Source organism: Oryctolagus cuniculus, chromosome 15 (genome assembly GCF_051225735.1).
Source record: "Oryctolagus cuniculus isolate XC-2025 breed Fujian yellow rabbit chromosome 15, ASM5122573v1, whole genome shotgun sequence".
NCBI lineage: Eukaryota > Metazoa > Chordata > Mammalia > Lagomorpha > Leporidae > Oryctolagus > Oryctolagus cuniculus.
In genome coordinates this window covers 89045711-89061296 of record NC_142881.1, presented here as the reverse complement: position 1 = coordinate 89061296, position 15586 = coordinate 89045711, and the positions used below count along the sequence as shown (strand labels likewise).

General features: G+C 50.5%; 2 long non-coding RNA genes across 8 annotated transcripts in view; both read left to right on the top strand.

Moving 5' to 3' along the window:
* LOC103345535 (uncharacterized) overlaps positions 1–15586 on the top strand; it is an 82262-nt gene that overhangs the window by 53532 nt on the left and 13144 nt on the right. For 3 of the 7 annotated variants that reach the window (XR_016221858.1, XR_016221853.1, XR_016221855.1), the window contains exons 3-5: positions 12383–12483; positions 15071–15218; positions 15310–15391. This is a non-coding gene — a long non-coding RNA (uncharacterized LOC103345535). The other 4 variants (XR_016221859.1, XR_016221861.1, XR_016221856.1 and 1 more) reach the window with 3 other exon arrangements.
* Positions 383–10972, top strand: LOC149122167 (uncharacterized). The gene is made up of 3 exons (XR_016221862.1): positions 383–592; positions 698–838; positions 2802–10972. It is a non-coding gene; the product is annotated as an uncharacterized LOC149122167 (long non-coding RNA).

The following is a 15586-nucleotide window of genomic DNA, read 5'->3' as shown; positions in this document are numbered from 1 at the left end:
TTTTTCCTGACCCGAGCATCAATTTTTGAGTGCTCTAAAGATCTATCATGGAATTTATACTCACTGTTGGGATGCAGGAATGCTCTCACATGTGACGCAACCACACTGCCATATGTGTATCCAAGGGTACTTAAAAAATTCATGGCAAATGGAATTAAAAGATAAGTTTATTTTGGCGCAAACATTTATCCATATATTTAAAGATGTATTTATTTATTTATTTATTATGAAAGTCATGGTTACTGAGAGAGAGAGAGAGAAACAGAGAGAGAGAGAGAAAGAGAGAGAGACAGAGAGAGACAGAGAGAGAGACACAGAGAGAGAGAGACAGAGAGACAGAGAGAGAGAAAGACAGAGAGAGACAGACAGAGAGAGAGAGAGAGTCTTCCATCCGCTGGTTCACTCCCCAGGTGGCTGGTGCTGGACCATGCCAAAGCCAGGAGCCAGGAGCTTCATCTGGGTCTCACGTGGGTGGCAGGGGCTCAAACACTTGGGCCATCTTCCTCTTCTTTTCTCAGGCAGAGAGCTGGATTGGAAGTGGGACAGCTGGGACACCATCCAGTGCCCATATGGGATGCTGGCATCGCAGGGAGTGAGTGGTGTTACTTGATATGCTACAATGCCGGCCTCTAAAATATATTTTCATAAGGTATTCTTGGAGCTTCTGGGTGTGATGTTATGTATTGGGTGTTTGCAGAATGTTCGTTTGGTGTATTCAGAGCTGAGAACTATGCTAAACACTAGAAACACAATTGTAAATAATAAAGAAAAATCCCACCAGCGTCCAAACTTCATGCTTCAGACATTCCAGTCATGGGAACAAAGAATAATCAAGCAGGTAAATACCCACTAATTTAAAAGAATTCTGATCTATCATCTATCTATCTATCTATCTACCTACCTACCTACCTACCTTCATCTCTAATCTATCAATCTACCTATCGAGTTGTCATATCTATTTCTATCATCTATCATTCATCAATCTATTTACCTATCATCTCTGAATCTGCCATTCCATCATCTATCTGTATCTATTTACATATCAATCATCAATCAATCAATCAATCAATCTCCTGTTTTTCTTTTTCTGGAGAACACTAATATGGATATCAATATTTTTATGTAATTTTAATACAGTTTTGTTATTAAACAAAATAATCTTGGACTTCCCATCCCCATCTATATGCTTCTGTCATGTAATTTAATCTATTCTCACTTATAATAATTTTTGATAAATTTGGTCTCATTCATGACATTTTCCTAGATGTTTTTTATGAATCATTCTTTAGTTTTCAACATTGCTTTGCCTTTCTGCTGGGTTTTGTATTGGGGCATGTTTTTGTTATTTAAAAGATATTTCTTTAAAAGGCAGAATGACAGACAGAGGGAGAAACATGGAGAAAGTATGCGTGGCGGGGTGGGGGGGTTCTCCGTCTACTTTGTTGACTCTCCAAATGGCTGAAATGACCCAGGCGAGGCCAGGCTGAAGCCAGGATCCTGGAACTTCATTTGGGTCACCAAAGTGTTTGGGGGCATCCTCAGGTGCCTTGAGCCAAGGAGAAAGCCAGTCAAGGTCAAGGTGAGTGCAGTTGGCATCCACTGCATCCTATTCTATTTCAGGTGCAACAAGCATTCTAGCAGTTTATTAATAGAGTTTTTTTTAATGACTCAGAGTGAATTCTGGCCCGCCATGAGAGCCTGCTCTGTGGGAGAGCCTAGCATAGCCTGCCTTTCTGGATTGCTGGTCACACAATTGGACCATTCACCCTGTTCCGGGCACTCCTGTACTTACTTCCTCCTCTCAGGATTAAACAATCCATTTCTCAGGGCTTTGGTTTTATGTGCCGTTGATCTACGATTCCATTTCTCTAACTTCTTTCCCACAGTCAATAGCTTTTTACTACCTGTGACCAAAAACAGCCAACAGCCGGCCAAGGCAGAGTTAATTTATTTAGAACAAAGAAACCCATCTATGATGTGACTGGGGGGACAAGTGTTCAACCTGCTTGCTTAGGAAGGCTGTGTGGCCCGGGCAGCTGTTGGACGTTCTGTTCGCTTTTCAGCGAGTTGTTTTTGCCTTCTGTTTCTTATTACACTGTGGATCTCTTTACCACACTGACAATTAAGGAGCCACATTTCTTCTGCTGGAGTCCACGTGTCTGAAGGCCATAGGTGGGCACGTGCACAAATGCCCGTGGAAAATGGCTTTTTCTGGAATATCAGGTTTGGTCCTCAGAGGCCGGAGCACTCCATGTGGTGAACCACGCGTTTGAATTCGGCTGTGTTTAATTAAGGTAATTTTCCTACTTAGCTCCAGATGTGGAGATGAGATTCAATTTTTATTGTGTCTCAAGGAAGATGTCCCTCCAAGCACGTGTGTCACCGGAATGGAATGCAGCCACAGATCCGCATGGGACGAGGCTCTGTCTCCTGCAGGAGATGAGTTCTCCTCGCCTTCTTCCACTCCTGAATTTTTCCTTTGTTGGATGTGGTTTGTAAGGTGAAGGAGGGTCCTTATATAGCTGGCGGAGGGCAGGTGGTGCGCAGAGAGAAGGTGGTGGAGAGAAAAGATTCCTGGTGGTGTGTTCTTGCCTCATACAGCATCTGTGAACAAAGGTTTTGATTACCCAGGAAGGTAAAGGCCAAGGATCCACACTCCTCCCCAGCTCTTTTACAAAGTCGTTAAATGTTAAGGGGGTGGCCTACATCTCCTTGCAAGTCTGTGACAGTTAACTTGATTGGTCAACTTGACCGCCCGAGCGAAGGGATACCCAGATAGCAGGTCAAACGTGACTTTCCAGGTGTGTCTGGAAGGATGTTTCTGGAAGAGACTAGAATCTGAATCCACGGACTGAGTGTGAAACATCCACGCTCACCAATGCAAGTGGGCCTCGTCCAGTCCACGGATATGGCGGAGGAACGGTGAGTTTGCTCCCTCTCCCTCTTTGTGCACCATTGACTCCACCTCCCTCCCACTGAGGGCCTCAGCACCTTTGACTCTAGGGCCTGCAGGTGTGGACTGGGTCACCCCACTGGCTTTCCTGGGCCTCTGCTGGCAGATGGCGGACAGTGGGGCTTCTCGGCCTGCAGGATCCCGAGTCCCTCTGTAAATCTCTCTGCGTCTCATTGCTTTTGCGTCTCTGCAAGATGCTGACTCATTCACAGGTCCCCAAGAGACGCTGAAAACAGCAACGTCATCACCAAGTCACATTGAAAGAGACCTGATAGCCACGTCACATGCATCTGAATTCCTTCTACAGTGTCCTTGTCAGAGGCGGCCCTACCCCGGGCTTGAATAGGTCCAGGGCAAGGCAGTGCGTCCTGCCCAAAGGCAGGCTCATTTCACTGCTGGAGGAATCAAGCCGTGGGAATCATCCCGCTCACGTTCTCTTGACAAATTTCTTTCTCTGTGTCTTTCTGCCTTTAGTCCCGCTTCACTTTCTTAGAGCAACCCAAAATGAGCAGAAGGATTCCTTCGTAAGGCCACCCAGTGCCCCCCGGGCTGCAGCATCCACACAGACGCACACCCTTGACCCCGGGAAGACTGCAGTTGAGTGGAGCCTGGGAGAAAACCACAGACAGACCCCCACGGTTAAGGTCACATCTGCTTCTGCTATTTTTTAGTGGCTGGTGGAGCACTGGCCCAAAGGAGGAACCCTAGATGTCTTTGGAAACCCGAGTAGGCACAATAGCTACGACTGATGTCCTGTGGTTATTCTTCTGTCCCCACGTCAAATCTGGGTCTCTGTTTTTCTCTGGCGAAAGCCTGCACCACCTGCCAGGGTGACCCCAGCTCCAGCTCCCTGCTCTCCCACCTGCCGTGGCTCCCAAGTCTTGCAAGGATTCCAGCTGCACCCTGGTGGCGTGTCTGGGCGTTGTCTGCTGAGGCCTCCATGCTCTGTGACCGCATTCCCAGTCTAGACGGAGATCCCAGGAGCCTCTGAACGTTGAACACTTGCACGTGCATCTCACCACCATGGAGTTGGTGTGCTCTGGGTGCGCACTGCACACGTCTAGGGGGACCAGGAAGTGGGCTCTGGGGTGACATAGATAGGCAAGCAACTGCAGGGCGACTGTGCTAAGTAACAGAGGGTGGTGCCAGCCGGCCCTGGATTTGAAAGGAAGAGAAATGTGTAGTGTCGGCATGTTGTACAAGGTGCTCCTTGATGTGCAGGAGAAGGGGTAGGAGTTAAGACCGTTGGAAACCTCGTTAGTGTATCACTGCCCGCTCAACTTCCCACTGGTGGCAGCTGCCAGGGAAGCTGGGGGCTACCAGGGCATCCAGACTATGGAGGAAGAATTGGTTGGGTGCAATGTGTTTTCTTTTGAGGGTTTGCAGCTGGAGGTGCCACCAGCCTTTTGTGCTCTGCAGGGATCCCCGCCCCATCCAGCCTGATGAAGCATTCAGACTGGGGTGCGAGGCCAAGCACCACAGACATCCAGCTCCTAAGGGTGTGGCTCAGAGCAAGCCTGTCCATCGTGGTTCCAATCAGCTACAGTTGGCTCTGGGAGTCCTGGATTCTTTCTGAGCTGGTGCAGAGTCTGCATATGATTTCCTTGAGGTTATCCTCACTGGCTCATCTGATAAAGTCTGACACCCACTGGATCGCTGAGCCAGCCCACAAGCACATGGAGGTGCCTGGGGTGACATCTGTAGGCCACAGGGCCGTGGCCTTGGAAAGGGCCACAGGTTCCACTGTGCTGTTCGTGGTTCTCACAGAGCAGCTTGGAGAAGGCGTGACACCCTTCTGTTGCTACTGCTATGAGTGAGGTTGGCAATATCCCATGCCTGATAAGCAATTTAGGACAATCGTAACAAAGGGGAGGGCTTGTTCAGACCTTCTGGGAGGTGTCATTCATTCAGACATTCTTTGTTAGCTACTAGGAAGCCAACTGTGAGCTGGGGGGTGGGGGAGAGCCCCCAAGGCCCAGGTGGTCTGGATCCCTGCTCTGTGACCCAGTAGGATCGAGCACAACCAACACATACATTGACTATAGTTAGACCTAGAAGGCCATCAGTAGGGTTATAGATGTCTTGGTTTGCTGTTTTGTGTTGCTGTAATACAGTGCCTGATACCAGATGTTATAAACAGCACAGGATTCTTTCTTTTTTTTTTTTCCAAATAAAGATTTATTTATTTGAAAGGCAGAATTATGGAGAGAGAGGGAGAGACACAGAGATAGAAATAGATAGATAGATAGATAGATAGATAGATAGATAGATAGGATATCTTCTATCTGCTGGTTCACTCCCCAAATGGCCATAAAGACCAGGGCTGGGTCAGGCTGAAGCCAGGAACCAGGAGCTTCATTGGGGTCTCCTGCTTGAGTTTTAGGGGCTCAAGCACTTGGGACATCTTCTGCTGCTTTCCCAGGTGCATTAACAGGGAGCTGGATTAGAGAGGTATAACCAGGACACACACCAGTACCCGTGTGGGATGCCAGCCTAGCAGAGTGTGGTTTAATTCAGGGCCACAATAGCGACCCCTACGGGTTATTTCTTGCAGTCCTGGAGGCTGGGAGGTCCCAGGTGGTGGTGGGACCTGCATCTGGTGAGGGCTTCCTGCTATGTATCCCATGGGAGAAACAGGACAGTACAGTGGGCATTAGAGAGAGCAAGAGGGGAACGGATCCAGATTCTTCCTTTAGCAGGAACCCAGTGCGGTGATCTTGACATTCATGTTCAAGAGTGTGGAGCCCTCCTGGCTTTTAACACCTCTTAACACCTTTTCACCTCTTAACACCCCTCAACCTTGTTGCACTGGGGAGGAAGCTTCCTACGTGTGTGCACTGGAGAGACATTCAGACCCTAGCGATGAAGAAGCAATGAAGGCCAGCGCCATGGCTCACTAGGCTAATCCTCAGTCTGCAGCGCCAGCACACCAGGTTCTAGTCCCGGTCAGGGCGCCGGATTCTGTCCCGGTTGTCCCTCTTCCAGGCCAGCTCTCTGCTGTGGCCAGGGAGTGCAGTGGAGGATGGCCCAGGTGCTTGGGCCCTGCACCCACATGGGAGACCAGGATAAGTACCTGGCTCCTGCCATCGGATCAGCGCGGTGCGCCAGCCGCGGTGGCCATTGGAGGGTGAACCAACAGCAAAGGAAGACCTTTCTCTCTGTCTCTCTCTCTCACTGTCCACTCTGCCTGTCAAAAAAAAAAAAAAAAAAGAGGCAATGAGATAGCCCATGGAGACCAGATTACAGGGAAGGGAAAGCAGAGCTTGAGATCACAAAAGCAGGGGAGGGGGGTGACAGGCTGGACCTGATCCTGGACTCCGGGGAAAAGTGCTTGAGGGGAGAAGGGGGAGAGATGAACAACAGGGTTTAGACCTGCTTCTGTGAGTGTTTTCCTGTCGTTTAAGGAGTCCAGAAGGCACTCTTGGTTGGGCAACACTTAGGATGACCAGAGTGAACCGACAAAAACACAGGATGCCCAGCCAAATTAGAAGTTGGCAAACACCTTTCTCCAGTATGTCCTGTAGAAAAACAGATTTCAAATTCTCCATAGTGGAAGCAAAAGGAAAAGTAGATGGAAGAAGAAGCCACACACCCCATCACTAGTTAGAGGGATGCGACTCCAGGTTTTTTGATGTCCCCTCAGCTTTGCACAGAGTCCAGTCTTTCCCTTTGACCAGTGATGGCCCCCATCCCAAGGTGCAGATAGGTGGTCAGGTTGGGGAGAGCGTGGATGACTGAGCCTGGTCCTTTCTCTGTCGAGGATCCACCGTGGAAGTGGACAGTGGTGGCTCAAGCCGTTATTCTGGTGCCAACATATCCAGGGTCTGGCTTGTCATAGCTGAGCTGCACCCCAGCTGGAGTGTGTGGAGAAACCACTGAGCAATCCTTTGATATATCCAAGGCAGACCAGACAGGGTCAGAACGCTTCAGCATGTTGGCAAGGTGTTACCTTCATTCCTGACCCCTAGTAACTCCTTTTTTTTTTTTTTTTTTAATTTCTCAAACCATGTAGTGTTCTGTGTGTTAGCTTCTCTCACCAGAGTATACTGTAGATGACTTCAGATCAGGCAACAAATTTGAGGCGTAACCATGAATATCCAAATGGTTGCCCGGATCACAAGCTGACTCACGTCAATCATAACAGCAGCAAATGTCTGTGATTGTAATGATTCACATCAAGACCAGGGGGCTGGGCTGCACAGGGCCCGGCCCCTGCAGCCCAGGCAGACACGTGCAGAGTAGCCTGACGCTGTGTGTAGCAACCCAACCTACAGTCTCGTTACACACAACAGGCCATCATAATGAAATGCAGTTATTTTTTGTTTTATGGGGTATTTTCCCTCAATGATAAAGCTTTGCGTATGGTCCCTTCCCCTTCTGTGTAGCAATCCCTTCCAAAGCAAACATTCTGAGGTTGGAAGAATGAGACCTGCCTGGGTCTGAGAAAGTTAAAACTGTTGCTGGAGCGTCATAGCCTTATAATGTAGAGCAGGCAGGCTGCGCGCTCCGACTGATTTAATCATGAAATACCATTTCCTGGCTCTGCAGGCAAACAGTTCCACTTGGCCACGAGAGCTTTCTGGACAAAAACTCTATGCATATGCAGAACGGTATATTAGTAATTTTGAATTATTTCAAAAGGAAAGCAGAGTGGGGCCTTTGGAAGGCAAACGTGGAAGGGGTGATCGTTTCAATTCTTTGCGGATGATTTTGATGGAAAGTGTTAAGGCAACTTTGACAGGAAGTGAAACACGGCTATCAGTTTGAAGGGAGTTAATGAGGCCGCGCTGTTTGTGTCTTGTTTTGAACACAGCTGCCGACCAGTGTCTCCCTTACAATCATCTAGTTGGTTCTGCAAAGCAGACTCTGATCCCACTCCATTTCTTGGCCTGGTTGACCTTATTCTGCTTCAGACAGACAGCTGTTTGCTTAAGCTTTATGCATACAATGGTGCTCGGTGAACAAGCAGAGGTTTAAACAGGAGATATTCCCGTATTAAAGGAGTTTAACTCCCCAGTTTCCATAAAGCAGAAGGCATACGTAGGGTTGTGAATGTAGTAGCTAAGAATTTATTGCTCACTTTTTGTCTTAAAGATTTACTGTGTTTATTTGAAAGAAAGATTGACAGAGAGTGAGCGAGAACTTCCATTTGCCGGTTCAGTCCCCAAATGGCCAGACCAGAGCCAGGAGCCCGGAACTCCATCCAGATTGCCCACATGGGTGGTAGGGACCCAGAATACCAGCTTTCAGATACAAAGACTCATAATTTTTCCACTAGTGAGAATATTTCTAAAAAATGAGCGCATGACTTGAAAACATGAAAGCACTTCAACCTTGTATTAGGCGTCTCAGAGGGCGACCCCAGGTGAGCAAACAGTTAAGGGCTGGGAAGCTCCAGTGACTCCTGCACGTGGCCTGGTTCATTCTCTCTGTGCCAAACTGACAACGCACGCTGAGCACTCAGAACTGCAGCCAAGAGTTCATGGTCAAGGTCTTCCCTCCGCTGTCACTCTCTGTTTCTCCTCTAGTCTTTTTATTCCTATGCCAGATTCTCCAAGTCTAACGAAAGGAGGGCTGTGTAGGGGCGAAAGTGTCTGTTCTATCACGAAAGTCAGCATCGGCGTTTCCTGTCATGGTGACCGGTCAGTGCCTCACGTTCTGGAGATGCGGCAGCATTCCAATCAGGTTTTAACTTGTGGAAAACCAATGTGTTTCTGGGGCTGGTGTTTGTGACACAAAAGGGTTCAACCGACAGATGAGTGCCGGTTTGAGTCCCGGCTGCTCTGCTTCCAGTCCAGTTACCTGCTAATGCACTTGGGAGGGCTGCAGATGATGGCCCAAGTCCTTGGACCCCTGCAACCCATGTGGTCTGAGCCATTTAGGGAGCCAACTAGCAGATGGAAGATCTGTTTTCTCTCTCTCTCTCTCTGTCTCTCTCTCATCCACTCCTCTTCATGTAACTCTGCCTTTCAAATAAAATCGTAAAAAAATGCATTCATTCAAATTCTCCCTTGCAGTCAGCCTCTCGCTGTGCTCATGTTATTGACATGTACCACACATGTGGCATTTGCTTTATCAGAGTGGCTGAGCAACCTGGGGTTCTGGGCATGGACCTGCCTCTTCTGTGTCCAGGAGTGGTAGGACTTCTGGTCATGGCTCTCGTGGAGGCATGGGACTGCCCCTGGCCTTTTACTGTCCCCAAACAGCCCTGTTGCTGCAGAATGGGAACCAGGGCAGCTCAGCTCCACGTAGACTCACTCTCCTGGGGGAAATGTACATGGAAGTAAATCGTGGGCCACATGCCCTCACCTAGTGGGTTGTCAAGGCTGGCGAGTTTCCCTGCTAGTGGCTAACCCGTGAGGTCCATCCTGTAGAAGATGGATGGAGAAAATCATCAACCTTCTACAAAATCCCAAGAATGCACCTTTACACCCTGGGTCCTACAAGGGCGCACTTTCTACTGCAGACTAGAGCTCAAAGTTGACCAACAAGTGCAATAGGTTCGAGTGTGCTCATTGGACAGATTAAGATTTTGGGTCTTAAAGAGATGATGTGTTAGACGCATTGCTTTTATTGTTTTAATCTCATGCACTAAGTTATATCCAGTTGCTTTTTAGTAGGTGGCTTATATTCCTACACATTTGCAAGAACAAACACTTCATGTGCTAGGAGTCCCATTTTCCACTTGCTATAGACTGAAGCCCAAACTTGTATCCCATAGGACAAAAAGGAAGATGGATTCCAGCCTTCTGGCTCCAAGGCCATGGCTCAGGATCCTGAGTGGTGCACTAACAATTTTCTCTGAGCACCTGAGTGGACTTTGCCTGCACTCACTGCTGCAGACTAGGCATCCTCTTAATTAGTTTTACTTATTATTTATTTGAAAGTCAGAGCTACAGAATGAGAGGGAGAGAGATACAGAGAAAGAGAGATCTTCCATCTGCTGGTTCCTTCCCCAAATGACAGCAATGGCCAGGGCTGGGCCAAGCCAAAGCCGGGAGGCAAGAGCTTCACCCAGGCCTCCCACATAGGTGTCAGGGGCCCAAGCACCTGGGTCACCTTCTGCTGCTTTTCCTAGGCTGTTAGCAGGAAGCTGGGTGAGCAGCCGGGATGTGAACCAGCACCTGTATGGGTTGCCGGTGTTGCAGCTGACAATTCTGCTGCATAAAGACAGGAAATAGAGGCCAATGTGGAAGCCACCAGCGGCCTAGTGACAGAACAGCCTCTGGGAACTGTCATGCACGGACGCTATCTGTTCTCTAATGCATTAATCCTCTCAGTGTCGTGCACGCCTTTAGAACATACCCTGGCCTTGTGACAAGGCATTCCGGACTCTTGTTTTCCCCTTAAGCCTCCTGCTCAGCCTCAGACCTTTCTTCCCCTTTGTTCCAGAACTTTCTTCTGCCATCTTTTGCCTACTTCAGGAGAATATTAATATTCTGTTGCTCTTATGTTATAGATAGAGATGCATGTCATGTTTTTAGCTTCATGACAATGTTAAACTTTTCCCTGACATGTGCCTTATACAACTTCCCCTGTTCGTTACATGTGTTTAGATATTGCAGTAGTACTTTACGGAGTGCATCTCTTCTTCCATTTTATGCGGGTTTATCTCTTAGTCATTTCCTTTTTGGCTTCCGTAGCATATTCCTGGGGAGCCTCGCAACTGTGGTGAAAACTCGTGGTTTTTCTGAGTTGGTAGCATTTCAAAAAATATTAACATTTTAGCTGGCGTCGCGGCTCACTAGGTTAATCCTCCGCCTTGCGGCGCCGGCACACCGGGTTCTAGTCCCGGTTGGGGCGCCAGATTCTGTCCCGGTTGCCCCTCTTCCAGGCCAGCTCTCTGCTGTGGCCCGGGAGTGCAGTGGAGGATGGCCCAAGTGCTTGGGCCCTGCACCCCATGGGAGACCAGGAGAAGCACCTGGCTCCTGCCTTCGGATCAGCGCGGTGCACCGGCTGCAGCCCGCCGGCCGCGGCGGCCATTGGAGGGTGAACCAACGGCAAAGGAAGACCTTTCTCTCTGTCTCTCTCTCACTGTCCACTCTGTCAAAAAATAAAAAATAAATAAAAAAAATTAAAAAATATTAATATTTTAAAAATTGTGTTTTACCATGAACTTGAACATTTTTGTATTTTCTTTCTTTATTAGAAAGGCAGAGAGAGAGAGAGAGAGAGAGAGAGAGAGAGAATCTCCCATTCTCTGGTTCACTCCCCCCACCTACAATAGCTGAGGCTGAAGCCAGGAGCCTGGAGCTCTATCTGTCTCCTACGTGGGTGGCAGGGACACAAGCACTTGAGCCGTCACTTGCTGCCTTCCAGAGTGAGCACTGGCCAGAAACTTTGCATGCGGAATGTGGGTGTCCCACCTCGCCCAAGCCTGACCCCTGAGTTGCTAACTTTACCTCCATAAAGGAAGAACTTGATCATTTCCACATCCAGCTATGATCTTGCCTTTGGGCTTGGAGAGTCTATTCTCAGGCACCATTATGTCTTTTAACATTTTACCCTTATTATGATGAATATTAAACATGTACAGAACTAGAACAAGCAACATAATGAAACTCACTCATCTCTTGGCCTCCGTAATAATCAACATTTTATTTTACCTATTCTTTGCTCTTTGTTGTTGCTGATTTTTTTTTTTACTTAGAGTAGTTTGAAGCAAATTCTAGATGGCATATCATTTTTTTTTTTTTGACAGGCAGAGTGGACAGTGAGAGAGAGAGACAGAGAGAAAGGTCTTCCTTTGCCGTTGGTTCACCCTCCAATGGCCGCCGCGGCCGGCGGGCTGCAGCCGGTGCACCGCGCTGATCCGAAGGCAGGAGCCAGGTGCTTCTCCTGGTCTCCCATGGGGTGCAGGGCCCAAGTACCTGGGCCATCCTCCACTGCACTCCTGGGCCACAGCAGAGAGCTGGCCTGGAAGAGGGGCAACCGGGACAGAATCCGGCGCCCCGACTGGGACTAGAACCTGGTGTGCCGGCGCTGTAAGGCGGAGGATTAGCCTAGTGAGCCGCGATGCCGGCCCGAAATTGTTCTTTAAACACCACAACCACTGCACCGCGTTCACCGCGCACACTTGATTTGATCACTGTGGTTTCCCCAGTAGGCGTGCACAGAAAAACTGCAAAGCAAAACAGCTTCTGCACGTGCTTTGTTGGATTCAGGAAACAGACAAGACCCCCACATGGCTCTTGGGTGGTGTCTCTCTCCGACCACTTTCAGTCTTTTGTAGCTCTTTCTTCCTTCCTCTGGCATTTAGTTATTGAAGAAACTGGGGCGTGGGTCCTTGTCCTGTGGGCTGTGTTATGCTTTAGCTTCTTAACCTTCTCATTGAAGAAGTGTCTGTCTGTCTTTCTTTTTAATCTCCCACACTTCCTGTAAGCTGGTTCTCTGCCAGGCTTCATGAAACTCAGGTTGTTTTCTTTCCAGCAGGAAAACTTTAGAGGAAAGCTGTGTCCTTCCCGATGTGTCAACACAAGGGAAGCCATACTGTCTGGTCATCTCACGTTTAATGCTGTCTACACTGATGGGTGAGTTCGGGAGTTGTAGCTGTCGGCATCACCAGCCTTTTGCATTTTCATGGTGGGTGGGAGGGTTGGGAGCGCCGGTTAGAGTCTGGACTCTCCAGGTTAGTTATGGGTCCTGCTTGCCCGCTGCTCTGTGTGACTCAGCCGTGTGTGTGTGCGTGTGTGTTTGGGGGTGCTGCACTGCTGGGGGAGCTCCGTGTGCAGAGCCTTGGCACCGCGGGAAGGAGAGGTAGCTGTGATCCGCTGGCGTGGTTGCAGCAGATGGAATTTGTTGGGCTGACCTTAGCGGTTCTCCTCCGTCAGAAATCCTGCTCTCAAGGATCCGACAGCTCCCACGGCTGGGCCATGGGTGGATTAAGAGGAAACCTGTGGGCGGCCGCGCTTGCTGTCCGGTTGTAATAGCTCAATAGAGATGATGGTTCTGCGGGCTTCGGGTCCTGCGGGCAGAGCTGAGAGGTCTGTAAATCCACAGTCGCCTTTCCAGTCCTGGCCTTTGCAGTCCTGGTTTGCCAGGGGTGTCACTGAGATGAAGATAGATGGTAACGACTGCGTTTTGGTAATTCACTTTGCTGAAGTCAGTGCTCAGCCGTGTTCCAGGCGGGGCCCCATCTGGTTCCAATCAGGGGGAGGGGAGCGCCGTGTCTGTGCCGACGCGGGGAGAGCGGAGCGGAGCAATTAGCCAGCAATGAGGGGGAAGGGGATGGCGTGGACCACCAGCTGGGCCGGTTCTAGTCCAAGTTGGCCGGGAAACCCAGCCGCCGCAGCGGCTTCCCTTCTGCGAACAGCCAATGTAGTGAGCCCCTACTAGGTGCCAGGCACTGCTCCAGGTGTGTGGGGCAGGTCAGCAGCAAGTCCAAGCTCCGAGCTGGGGCTCAGTCCAACTGGCAGGTGGGCAGCAGCGGGGCGGCTGACGAGGAATGGAGAGAATCCTCGAACTACGGAGGAGGCAGAGAGGGGAAGAGCAGCTGAGGGGGCTTCTTGGACCCTGGAAGGCTGTGGCTTGCAGTTTTGGGTGGGATAGTCGGGGAGGGTGGTCCTGGCTGACACGATCCGGCAAGACAAGGTTGGTTTCTTTAGACCCCACCTACTCGTCACGGCCTTGCTCTGTGTTGTCGAGTTCTGCATCCGTGGATTCGACCAACTGCGGGTGGGAAACACATGCGAGCAACTTGCATCGGCACTGAACACGTGCAGGTGTTTTCATGCTAGGATTCCCTACACAGCACAGCACAGCTACGCACAGCGTTTGTGTGGTCAGGTATTCTGCGTCACCCAGAGACGGATGGAAGCAAGTGTGCAGGCCGTACGTACGTACGTGCTACGCATGGTGCATTTGTGGATTTTAGAATCTGAAGGGGCTTCCAGGATCCGATTCTCCATGGATACCGAGGAGTGGCCATAATGGCTGAGCTCGGAAGGCCCACTGCTGCCAACATCCCTGTCCCTATGTCACCTGTTCCTCTGCTGCCTGTCTTGGAGGGACCCAGGCCTGGCCCTGCTGCTCCGCCATGATCATATTGCACTTCAGAGAAGCCTCAGCTTGGGCGTTCGGGGCATCCACACGGCGTCACCACCACCACCACCATCGTCCGAAGGCCCCCAAAGGCCCCACGTGGGAGAGTCGTGTGCGAGCCACACGTGAGCGTGGTGGAGGAGCTCTCCCTCGCCTGGCCCGGCGGGTGGGGCCGGCCCGGGCTTTTGTTTGCTGCAGGAAGGCGGCTGTGAGCGGGCCTCGGTGTAACCTGGCTCTCCCTCTCTGTCGAGGGAGATTTTCACCCGATGAATCACGCCTCCCATGCTTGCTGGAGCCAGAGATCTTTGGCTCCCAGGCTGTTTACTGCAGCATGGACTTTGTCCTGTAAGTGTTCTTAGGAAATGACAAGGGACAGAAAATTGTCATTGTTTTTGCTTACAAAAAAAAAAAAATCTGGAGGCCTGGGACGGAGCCAGTGCTGGGTGGAAGGGTGTTCCCACCCACTGGACTTTTGGGGGTCGTGCAGGGCAAGCTGGGGCTGGCCGCTGTGTCAGTGTGCTGTTGGTGCAGGTGAGGCCTGGCTGCCTAAGCAGTGGGCGGAATGATTTCACCTGCCCCAGGTTCTGGGCGGTTCTGATTACTGCCCAGCCTGGGGATAGCACCATGTGCTCCTGGTCACAGGCGTGGTCCTGGGACTCAGAACTGGCATCGCGTAGGGTCCAGACTCGGCCTCTGTGCCTTTGTCTTTCCCCTTGGAATCCTGGCTCGCTCTGAGTCACGGCTGTTGATGCACTATGCTTCTTATTTTTTTTAAAGATTATTTATCTGAAAGGCAGAATTACAGAGAAAAGGAGAGAGATATCTTCCATCTTCTGGTTTCCTCTCCAAATGGCTGCAGCCAGGAGCCAGGAAGCTTTATCTGGGTCTCCCACATGGGTGCAGGGGCCCAAGCACTTGGGCCATCTTCTGCTGCTTTCCCTGGTGCATTAGTAGGGAGCTGGATCAGAAGTGGAGCAGCCGGGACTCGAACCAGTGCCCACATGGGATGTTGGCGTTGCAGGGGGCCAGCTTAACCTGCTGCACCACAGCGCCGGCCCTGGACTTTGCTTATTTCAGCACACCCTGTGAATCGCTGAGACAGGAACACCTGTAATGAGTGATGCTGCCTGGAACCCATGGCCGCTTCGCTAAGTGACTTGGATTCAGAGCCTGCCCAGTCAGAGGGACGGCGAGGATCACTCACTGCACCTTGCCCAGCTCCCAGGTGCAGAGGGAGGTGGGCAAGTGGAGTAGGTTTCCCAGGCAGAGGCCTCGGGCCCAGGGCACTCCTCACCTGTCCCTGCCCTCCCCAACAGGGTCAGCTGGAGCCTTGCCTGTCCACTCTCGCCCCTGCGACTTGTCCATTTCAGGGGTCAGCTGGTGTACAAGGTGACATTGGTATGTGTCACTGTCCGTTGGGCTCGCATGAGCAGGGCTGTGTCTGGTGGACCTTGTTCTCTCTCTCTCTCTCTCTCTCTCTCTCTCTCTCTCTCTCTCTCTCGGCCAACTTCCTCCTGCCACTTCTGGCCTGGGGGTGGAGGGACTCTGCCTCCCTGGTCGGTGTGATGGGCTTACGCAGGTGGGACTGTGGGG